Consider the following 12393-nt stretch of genomic DNA (forward strand, 5'->3'; position numbering starts at 1 on the left):
TCATAAATCACGACATAACATCATGACATAAATCCATTTGAATGACATAAATTTATGTCGTGATTAAAATCAAGACATAACCTGCGGCTTTCTGCAATAAGTGACTTAAGGGTAATTTTAGGATTATTTTTTATAATTATGCCCTTTGTAATTTTGATGATATATTGAGTTTTACTTGGAGTTTCGAAATAATTTTTGTGTCATTGGATAGCCCAAGATGTATTCTTTCAATATTAAAAAATATAATTATCGTAAATATTTCCCTTATTTTTATAAGCAAAGCTAGGCCTAAGCATAAAAGTTATTGTGCTTATTTTTTTAGGATAGGACATTTTCCTTAGAATAATATTATAATTTAATATATCAACGTCTCATGTTTTTCAAGCACCACCCCTCCCTTCCGAAATAATGATAATAACTTTGACTTTCGGTCTAGAATCGCCCCTTTTGTGCTTAATTCAGATGTGATTAAACAAGAAATTTGGTACACACATTGGATGACTTCAAGTCCGGTGTTGGCGTTGGTGTTGGAATTGCGATTGCTTCCCCTAGCTCCAAAACCTATTTTGTGTGTTAGAAATCATGTTGCCATGGTAACGGCATATTATATGACAAAAAATTGGTAAAATACTTTCAGTTTTAATTTCTTCATAAATTTTCAACCAATTCTCTTGGAATTTGGTTCACACATTGAGTGAGAGGTAAAGGTGTGAGAGACACATATTTTGTGTGTGTTGGAAGTTGTGTTGCCATGGTTACAACATATTATAAGCCCCAAATTGGGTAAAAATATATTGGTTCCAACTACTTGATTAGTTTTCAACCAATTCTCATGAAATTTGGCTCACACATTGGTCTCGAGGTAAAGACAAATACAGGACATTTTTTTACATGTGTCGGAAATCGTGTTGCCATGGTAACATTATATAATATGTCAATACCACTGTCACCCATCATTTATATTTTTTCATCTTTGAGCACCTGGCCATTTTCTGTCTATCTCTCTCTCATCAAATGTAATCCCCCCCCCCAAAAAAAAAAAAATGCTTTATCCTCTTTCCCCCTTTCATTATCATCCTCCCTCCGAGATTGGCCCACTATCATTCTCGGAACTTATCTCTTCAATTCTCAATACATCTATCTCTGTTAATGACTCCTTCACATTTATAGTACTTTTTCTTTCCCTTTCCCATTCTACTTCACCTCGCCCCCCCCCTCTCATTATTCCCTATATATATATATATATCTTTGCATCTCTGGATCTTTCTCACTTTTATATGAATTTCCTTTTAATTTCTCGCCCTTCCTACTTCAAATCTTCATCTCAATCAATTATTTTCCTAATTTGACAATTTATGGGACAATATTCAGAGTTCATAAAAAAACAATCATACAATTTTCTACAAATATTAATTACTATTTTTAGGAGGGAATCAAGTGTGTTCTGAGGGGCAAATCATATTTTTACCACACCCCACCCCCTCCCGATTCAATAAAAAAAAACGAACAAAGAGATGAAGCAAAAAGAATGACATTTTATGTAAATTTTATTACTTTTAAAATAAAATCACACTAAAATTTGTAAAACAATGTAATCTTGTTACCTGTCCCATGTCCTTTAATCATGACTGTATAAATATGATTCAAAGGTCAAATCCACCCCAGAAAATGTTGATTTAAATAAAAAGAGAAAAATCAAACTAGCAAAACGCTGAAAATTTCATCAAAATCGGATGTAAAATAAGAAAATTATGACATTTTAAAGTTTTGCTTATTTTTCACAAAACATTGTATGCACAACTCAAACGAGACAGTCGATGATGTCCCTAACTCACTATTTCTTTTGTTTTTCATTGTTTGAATTATACTATATTTCTTCTTTTTTTATAGATTTGACAATAAGGAACAACTTGACTGATCATATAGTATTAAACAATGCTCATTCCACATGTTCAGGGAGGAATTAATCGTTCTTTCACTTGACAATGAGGAGAAAAATTGAATATTCCATATTTCATATTATAAAATACCAAAGAAATAGTGAGTGGATGACGTCATCAGTCACCTCATTTGCATACCCACCAGAATGTGCATATAACTGTTTTGTGAAATTAAGCAAAACTTTAAAATGTCATTACTTTCTTATTTTACATCCGATTTTGATGAAATTTTCAGTGTTATGCTTGTTGGATTTTTCTCTTTTTATTCAAATCAACTTTTTGTTGGGGTGGACTTGTCCTTTAAAGAGGTACATGGATTCAAATAAAACATATTATTTATATCCTAAATGAATACAATACATGTACCTCAATCAAGTGTACAACTACAAACATGATACATAATAATACATCTTAAAAAACAAGAATAACTAAATCCTATTTTTATGCTTAATAAATATTTTCATTTAAAAGAGACAAATATTTATGTAATATCATGAAGAGGAACTCACAGTGATGTTATTTATTCTTCTCCTTTTCTCCTCTTCCACCCCTCCTCTTCTTTTTCTTCTTCATCTTCTTCTTTTCCTCCTCATTTTTGGTTGTCTTCTTTTCTACTTATAATTCATTTGTATTATTATGACCTATCATCATTAACATTATAATAATTTTATGATAACAATCATAAAAAGATATCCACAATGTCAATATAATGATTATTATCTCTGAAAAAATGAAAATTAGTACTTTTGCTAATTTTCAAATCTTAAAGCGAATACTTCAGGGTACAACCAGATAGTTCCCTTGCCATGTGCAACCAGGTCCATGTCGTCACGTCTTCAACAGTCTTGACTCTTGAATAATCTGAAATTATAAGAATAATAAGTGAAAACAACTTTAGCAACTCAACTTTATAATAGTAGAGTGTTCACATACATGTGCATGTATGATGTATCTCTTCAAGATTATGAAAGAGCCTTTTGAGATTGCAATCACAGGCTTAAATAAAAAAAATGTATATAATGTAAAATAAAAAATGGGTTAATAGTCTCCGAATATTATTTTGTATACCCTTATATGGTTGTAAGAATATATTTCATTTCAATCAAGTCATTGGAGAAAATGTTCATATTTGGCGAAAAAATACAACAACACAAAATTGAGGTCAAGGTCATGTTTATGTTATCAACTTGCGACCTCTCCCTTCTACTCCTACCACTATTTTATTCCTAAATGCACTTATATTGTGTTTATGCTTGTAAGCTCACATTGTTAGTCTCTTTGTTGAGATGAATTGTATGAGATGAATTGTAAAAGAGATTCATATTTGAAAATGAATGATATATAACAGTACATCACATTTACAACCGCTCTTAAAAACAATAAAATAAATTAGAATAAATATTACCGTATAGTATACTTGTATTTACAAGTAGAATATTCAATAAACACAACTTTATATAAAAACTTACCTTCATACTAAAAGAGATTTCTTGTTCAATGGCACACAGTGGCAGAGTGTCTGGACTTCCATCTCCTTCCAGTTGCAATCCCCCTCTTTATTTCTACCTCTTCTCACCGTTTGTGTGGTTCAACTGTTAGGAAAGTGAATACAAAATTTTTAATAGTGACATATGAGAATGAATTCATATTTACATTTTGAATAAACAACTGAAGTTCCTTCTTTAAAAAAAATATTTTAATCATTACAGATTTTGTCAAATATATTTGACAGGGGTGTTGGGACAGTTTCACTGGCTATTTTCAGAACTGTGTAAAAATGAATTCTATCCATGAGTGCATTGAGAATACTAATCAAAGGCAAATAAGGTCTAGTCATTCAACCTTGAAATGGTTTGATGAAAACACTAAGAAGGTTCAAATTTGAACCTTAGGGGTTGGTACAATAAGGAGTGCCAATGAGCGCAATTATGCTCATTTGTGCACCTTTATGGGTGTAGCAGATTTGAACCATGTAATAAAGGTTAAAAGATTTGAACATTTTTAATGTTTAAGTAATACTATCATGCACCTTAAAAGGTAAAATGTTGCCCCTTTTATTGTGCAAACGAACATTTCTGGGTGCAAACAATAATGACAAGGTCAATTTTTGCACCTTTATCACATATTGCAAGGAGAGTACAAGTGTTTCATTAAGGCTTCAAATTCCTTTTTTCTTGTAGAAAAATATGTTAGAAAAATGATTTACACACGCAATATGTGAATACTTCTAATGAAGATAGGTTTTGATAGGTAAGAAAATTGTAGGCCTTATAATTCTATTATTTATACAAAAATTTGGGATTTAAAAAAATTCAAATTGCCAAGGTTTTTTTTTTCTAAAAAAAAGCACCCCTTTAATAATTTATCTGAAAAATCCTTTAGAGTAAATAGGTAAAGGAAATAGAAAATAGTATAAAAAATTCTTGATAACAGTCACCAAGAGAATTTCAATTATCATGGTTATTTTTATTCACAGATCAGAAACCAAATCTTGTAGTTACCGGTAATGGAAATGCCTTTTCTCCAAACATATTACTTGTGCATTGGTTTAAAATTAATAGAAAAGGCATTTGATAAGGTTTTTAACCTGTTAAACAAATCAAAGAACTAAAATGTGCACTATATCCTCAGAAGTGTATTAAACTTAGCAAACAGGTAGCTTGTCTACAGGCCAGCAGCCAGCTTGCAGAGAATATATTCAAATCAGAAAACACAGAGGATACATACATGTAGATCTCTTTTTTTTTGACTGCATGTTCAACTCATTGCTTTTGTTAAAAATTGGAAGAGTCTAAAATATAAATCGAAGATGTACATTAATATCTATATTAGATATCAACATACAAGTTTTTTGTGAAATTACATGTCTTTTCAGTTCAGTGTTTAAATTAATTAGTTCAGTGCATAATTCTTCTCCCCCCCCCTTCTTTCCCATCCTGTTCAGTAGTCTCCAGTCTTTGTTAACACAGAGGGTGTCCCAGGGTTTTTTATATTATTTTATCACAATACACACCAATCATTTCATTTTTTTTTTGCTTAACAGAGAGGGACCCCCCCCCCCAACTCGCTCCTAGGGCTAGGGTCTAATACTCTACATGTTATTGTAGTGCACATCTTCCAACTGATGAATCTTGACTAGATCTAGGCCTCTACCCCTGTCATTAGAAAACAATATTAGAGCTAGACTACCCTATTCCATAGCTCTATCATAAACCCAGGGGGCTCCACCACCGTAGCGTAGGCAGCAGAGGCCCCGCCTTCCAAAGGTCTAAGTTAGAACCTACAGTACTAGACTCAATTTGAATTTTAATGTCAGAGTTAAGAAGCCAGGCTAAAGATTAGACATAGAATGGATCTAGAGTAACATTTGTAGTTCTAGTAGATCCATAGTGTTAGATAATCTATGATAGATAGGCCCTACAAATGATTAGCTTACTAATGATGCAAAGACAGTTTCAATTTTGGGCCCTAGAATATACAAATAAATTACAAGCAATCGCTCGTTCTGCCTGAGCTACATCTATTTCAGATCTCTTGTATTGCTAAACTAGATTGGGTCCCGAATTAGGTCTCGATTTTGATCTATAATAAAAGCATGAATGGAAGGAACCCAAGCCAGACCCGGTCCAGGGGCAGGGCTGCACCACCTCATTCCCTGACCAGAACCAAGGCCCAAACCGGGGTAGGCCTACATGTAGATCTAGTAAAGCAGTAATACAATGGTAGAGCCAGCTCGGCTAACCAAGACAAATTAAAATTTCTTAGATCTATATCTAGACCTGGGAGGTCTACATCGGCGGATCCAGGGGGGTGGCGCAGGGGGCGCGCGCCCCCCCTAATATTTGAGCGGCGCCGCTAAAAAAAAAAAAAAAAAAAAAGTAAAAGAAAGAAAAGGCGCCGCTTGAAAAAATAAATATAAAGGAAAGAAAAGAAAACTACCTTTTTTCCAACAACTTCGCCGGTAGCAGTGCGCTGCCTGCATATAACTGGTGCCAATTAAGAATAATCAGCGCCACCTAAATCTAAATCGGCGCCGGACAAGAATAATCAGCGCTATTTGGTTATGAATCGGCGCAAGTCAAGAAAAAATGACACTACCAGAGTCTTAACCGGCGCCAATTAAGGATAATCAGCGCCACCTAAATCTAAATCGGCGCCGGACAAGAATAATCGGCGCCATCTGGTTATAAATCGGTGCAAGTCAAGAAAAATCGACACTGCCAGAACCGGCGTCAATCAAGGATAATCAGCGCCACTTAAATCTAAATCGGCGCTGGACAAGAATAATCGGCGCCATTCGGTTATAAATCGGCGCTGCTAGAGGCTTAACCGGCGCAGATCAAGAACAATCAGCTCCACATCTAAATCGGCGCCGGGCAAGAATAATCAGCGCTATTTGGTTATAAATCGGCGCCAGTCAAGAAAAAAATCGGCACTGCCAGAGTCTTAACCGGCGCCAATCCGGGCGCCAATCAAGGATATTCAGCGCCACCTAAATCTAAATCGGCGCCATCTGGTAATAAATCGGCGCCGGTAAAGAAAAATCGACGCTGCCTGAGTTCTTAACCGGCGCCGATCAAGAATAATCAGCTCCACCTAAATCCAAATCGGCGCCAGTCAAGCATAATCGGCGCCTCCTGGTTCTAAATCGGCGCCAGTCGATTATGAATTGCCGCTACCTGAATCTTACGTGACGTCTGTAAAAATAATCAGCACTACTTGTTTGAATCGGTGCCGGTCAAGACAAATCGGCGCTGCCTTTGTCTTAACCGGCGCCACCTAAATTTAAAGAATGATCAGCGTCCCCTGTTTCCAATAAATAGGCGCCGGTAGAATAATGAAGAATGGCCTATTGCCAACCAAATCTAGATCGTCGCCGGTCAGGAATGATCAGCGGCACCTAGCTGGTTATACATTTTATTGTTGAATGGTCATAATGAATAACAAAGCTTATCGCATGCCCTTACAGAGTGGACTAGGGCAGTTGCCCACAGATGTCATGAAATCTTTAATTTGTTATTTTAAGAAATCCAAGAATCATACAAAAGTGTAGAGCAAATCCTTTAATTTTGATCTTATTTTCCAACGCTTTAGTAAAAAAAGGTCAGGTCAGTCACTTTTCTTCTTTACACATTCCACATTGTGCCACCTCTATAGCCTTTAGTGTAAGACAGCTACTCTAATGTTTTATGAAGATGATTCGATATTTTATTCCAAAACGTTGCTTATACCGGGAGTGTATAATTACGCAACCATGCAGACGTATATTCGTTAGACCTTAAACCACTAAATATCATTTTCAATGTGTAAATACAGTTTGTCATTACCTTTGTTTTAACGTTTAAATGTTTACGCCACAAAATTTGATTTATTTTCATCTTCCATTAAGTTAAATTTTATTCATCTGATCACTCAGGAAGAAGTTTAAAACAAAGATAACGATACCTATAAAACTGGTGAACTTTTTCCAAAGCTCTGTCTTGAAAGATCTCTTTCTGAATTCAACTCATAAGCATTATATCCAGTTTCATTAGATTTAGTGAAAAGCATCACAATATATAATTCTGTATATAGGCCTAAACATCATGTACATGAAAATTGAATGAAATTATATAAACCTGGGTTGGTGATGTATTACAAATGATTCACGATGACTTGTAGTATCATTGTATATGCAGTGGCGTCGATCCGGGGGGGGGGGCAGGGGGCGATCGCCCCACCAATGAAAATATTTGGTTTGGGAGGCAAACATATCGTTTTGCCCTCCCCCAATAGTTCCGCATGTGCAAAAATAAAATAAGATGGTAATGTTACACAGAAATCTGCAAGTGAGATAGAGCTACACAACTCGTTCTTTATTTAAAATCGTGCAAATTGTCCGCTTTACAGATTGGAATATAAACATTTTCAGCTCGCGCTTCGCGCTCGCATCATTTCTGTAGCAAAACCCCATACTTTTCATGATTAAATATATGTGAATAGAATGTCCCGTTTTCAGTTCTAATCAAAAGAACTCCCGCTTCGATTTGCAATAATCTTTTATTTGATATAATCTTGTTCTCTATTAAAAACGTCCATTAAACTGTCATTTTTTCAGATCGAAATATCAAAATTTTATGCTCACGCTTCGCGCTCGCATCTATTTTTTTTTAGATACCCATCTTAATCATTGCTACCAAAATGCATAGAATATAAACCTTTCTGGTCAGAATATAAAGAAATTTTAGCCCGCCCTCGGCACTCGCATTATCTGTGTAGTGAGATATGTATCCTTCTCATGAGTTACTACAAACAGTCATAAACAGGCACCTTTTTCCTTTTTAAAGGTCAGTATACTATAAAAATTTCAGCTCGCGCTTCGCGCTCGCATTAATTTGTTGGTGAGATGTGTGTCTCTATCTCATGAGTCATACAGATATATATGTATGTATATATATATATATATATATATATATGAATATATATATATATATATATATATATATATATACCTTTTTCAACATTTTCTTTTATGGCGCCGGTGAAGTGCAAAAATTTTTGCGCCGCTGGGCAGTGCGCCCCCCCTTTCGCAAAAAGCTGGATCCGCCTATGGTCTTGTGACTAGTCTAAGTCTAACTAAGACCCTAGATAGAAAACTAGATCAGAATATATCTACTGACTACTGCAGATCTAGACTAGAACTTAAAAGGGGCCAAGCTAATATAGCTAATATAGGCTTTGGGCCTGGCCCTGTCTACCTCAGGCGAGGGCTCGTATACTATAGGCTCCAATACACTTCACTACCGCTACCCTCCACTCAACATATCTCATTTGTATCTGATAGTGGAGCGGACGGTAGCGGTAGTGAAGTACGTACTATCTATAGTGGAGCCTATACATGTACGAACCCTCGCTTGAGGTAGGCCATACCTAGGCTCTACTCTCTAGCCTAATTCTTTTTTATCTACTAACATAGGCTCTGTTATAACTTATTATAGGTCTGGCCTGGCTAGGCCCTAACTTATTCTTACTTAGTTTGTCTTAGACTTTACTGAGGGCTAGAAAGTCTAGGGCCTGGCTCTGACGCGACGGTCAGTGAGTGACAGAGCTGGATAGACTCTAGTCTAGGCCCTAACTAGAGGGTCTAGACTAGTCTAGTCGAATCTAACATTAGGCCTAGACTAGATCTAACTTGTTAACGTTAGAATTTAGACTCTAGAAAGACTACCAATATACTGACTAGATTTAGAATTTTCCAGAAAGGGCGGGGGTGCTAAAAAAAAACCCTTAAAAATCAATGTCTAATATGTCGTGAAGATGAATTAAAACTGTTTTCTGTCGGTGTTCATTCCACGCATGTTCATCCGACATGCATGTTCATCCGACACGCATGTTCATCCGACACAGGAACCTTAAAAACAATGTCCAATGTCGTGAAGATCATTTAAAACTGTTTTCTGACGGTGTTGATTCTATGCATTATTTGTCTGTGTCAGACGCCGGAACCTCCGGCTAGCACTGCCGGCGTTGTACGGCTAAAAGCAGCCGGAGAGTTTACAAGCAATCATTGCATAAAATTGACGGCGATAATGATTAATTTAAAATATCTCTTTATACTAAGAAACTTTAATTTTTAGTCAGAACGTGAGATAAATCGGCATACTCGTGATATAGGCCCCGCTCGAGAAAAAAATTGTAATCGATCATACCTCAATATCTAGGTTGCTAACTTCAGCTCACTATATATACTCGTGATATAGGCCCCGCTGCTGTGTTGAATGGCTCAGAATGTCCGTTCGCGGGGCCTGTTTCACGAGTATAATACTATAATCGTTATATAGGCCCCGCACTACGGCAATTCAGGCACTCCAACTCAGTAGCGGGGCCTATATCACGAGTATATTATTAAGCTTGCATCCTAAGATAATCGCGAAACTGGCCCCGTCCAATGCGCTTTTCCCAGCATTCGCACGTGCGTGGGGCTCCGATGACGGCTATTAGTATACTCGTTATCGAGGCCCCTTGCACTGTTATATCATGGAAAATAACGTGGTCGTGGGGCTTGTTTCCCCGGCCGGTGAGAATTATCATGGGCGGCGCTGGAGTGGGGGGGGGGGGGGGGGGGGGAGGGCCTCCAATTTATTTTCCAAATAAACAAGGAGAGAGAATAATAAAATGTGTATGTATTTACTTCTTCAGAAATTTTGTCGATTTACTTATATATTAATACAGTTATTAACTTATTTATTTGTCAATCTATTTATATTGATTAATTAATGTATTTTATTCATTTAATTTATTTTTTTTCTTTTTTTTTTCTTTTGTGATATAGAGAGTCAGAGGTATCATTTATTTCAATCTATTTTAATTGATTAATTAATCATTTAATTTATTTGTTTTCAGTTTTTTTTCTTTTGTGATATAGATAGTCAGAGGTATCATTTATTTCAATCTATTTTAATTAATTAATTAATCATTTAATTTATTTGTTTTCAGTTTTTTTTTTCTTTTGTGATATAGAGAGTAAGAGGTATCATTCGTTTTTAATTATTTTTATGTGTGGAAGTTCACTTATTTCAATCTATTTAATTGATTAATTAATGTATTTATGTTGATTAATTAATGTATTTATATTTATTCATTAATCATTTAATTTATTTGTTTTCAGTTTTTTTGTGATGTCCAATGCGCTTGTCCCAGCATTCGCCGTGTGTGGGGCTCGGATGACGGCTATTGAGCTCGTTATCGAGGCCCCTTACACTTGTTATATCATGGAAAATAGCGTGGTCGTGGGTCTTGATTCCCCGGTGAGTGATATCATGCGCGGCGCTGTCGGGGCCCGGGGGGCTCCAATTTATTTTCAAAAGAACAAGGGAATAATAAAGAAGTGAGTATAAAAACTCTGCATGACAATGGAGTAGGATCCATATGGGCGACTTGTTTTAGGCATGATGTTATCCTTCCAGTTTTCAGAGAAAAATCAACCAGACCCCTCACAACCTGACGCCGCCCTCGTGTTGCTAATATTTTGCTTTTAAAGATCTGCTCTCTGAATAACTTTTGATAAATCCGTGAATGATTCATTCATTTGCTAATCTTTTTGGAGTGTTTTCGATGTAATGTTAGGCCTATATATAGTTATTTTTGTTCCATTATCCATCGTAATTTGTATTTGCTAGTTATATTTGATAACCTCGTTTTATTCAGCATTTCATTTGAATAATTTTTTGCGGGGAGGGAGGTGTCATTAATAATTAAATTGTATAGTTCGTGTATAATTTCCCCCAATCTTTCACTTGACGTAATGCTGCGAATGAATCCATTTATTCATTCATGTATCATAATCTATTTATAATCACCTGGATGTAAGAAGTCAATATACATTTTTTTCAAATCGGCTTTCTTCTCTTATTCAATATTGAATCATTCATCTGGCTTCCTGCGTATTATCAATTTGTATTTTTTTCATTCCTTTCATAAATCCACCCCCCCCCCCCCCGCTTCCCCACTTTTCATCCATTTAAGTTCAGAAAAGAAAACGAATAGGCATATTCATACGGGGAAAATGTATTAATTTTCTTTTGGTCAATTTTATAATTGCTTGAGGGATATCTACGCTATAATTAACTTAATCTATATTTTACTGTGACTTATCCCCCTCCCGGCCCCCACAATTGGGGATAGGCCTATTAATATCTATATTATCTAAGTACGTTAAGTACGTTTTCTCTTTTACCTAAATATCAATTTATTAATCTTTTATTTTTTTAAAAGCTTACTAATTTACCGTTCATTGATATCCCAGTATTTCTTCAGCTAATTAACCTATCAACTTAAATTATTTTCTCATCCTGCATTCATTTTAATCAATCCACTTGAAGATTGTTTGTAACTGTATTTTATGGCATGGTTTTAAAAATGATGGATTTCGATTGTTTGCTGGTATACATGGTATAGTAGGCCTGAAATAACGGCATATCGCATCAACAAATTATTATAAAAAACATTTATTGATCGATCGTCATTTCATTAATTCGCCATCCAAATATTGCATTTTTTTCTTCGCCTATATGGTATTCATTTATTTACTAATTCATACACCCTCGCCCCCGATTTTATTAAAAGATTTAATAATTCCGGAAAAGTGTCTCAATGTGTTCTTATAATTTATTTTCATGCACGAATTATTCTACTATTTCCTTATCTGTGATATTTTATTTCAGGAGTTTAATGTGTCCCCCAGATCCGAGATTTCGTAGCGGGGGGGGGGGGGGGGAATTTGAGAAGACAGTTGGTGGCGCATAGGTCTGTCTGGTTGAATGCGTCAGAAAAAAATATACACACAGGTACGGGTTCAGTATTTTTAAAGGGGCGGGGGTACAGCCGTACAGGCCGGTTGGACACATTGCCATTCATGAAATCCCTGGTCGGCCACTCAAAGAGGAAAAGGTAAGTGCTTTTTTGTTTTTTTTGG

General features: G+C 35.7%; 1 long non-coding RNA gene across 1 annotated transcript; it reads right to left on the minus strand.

Annotated features, from left to right (window-relative positions):
• Nucleotides 1–1529: 1529 nt before the first annotated feature.
• On the minus strand, nt 1530–9713 carry LOC135153143 (uncharacterized). The gene is made up of 3 exons (XR_010292650.1): nt 9629–9713; nt 3410–3532; nt 1530–2801 (listed from the first exon to the last, which is right to left on the minus strand). It is a non-coding gene; the product is annotated as an uncharacterized LOC135153143 (long non-coding RNA).
• Between the last annotated feature and the right edge of the window lie 2680 nt (nt 9714–12393).

Source organism: Lytechinus pictus, chromosome 2 (assembly GCF_037042905.1).
Source record: "Lytechinus pictus isolate F3 Inbred chromosome 2, Lp3.0, whole genome shotgun sequence".
Taxonomy (NCBI): Eukaryota; Metazoa; Echinodermata; class Echinoidea; order Temnopleuroida; family Toxopneustidae; genus Lytechinus; species Lytechinus pictus.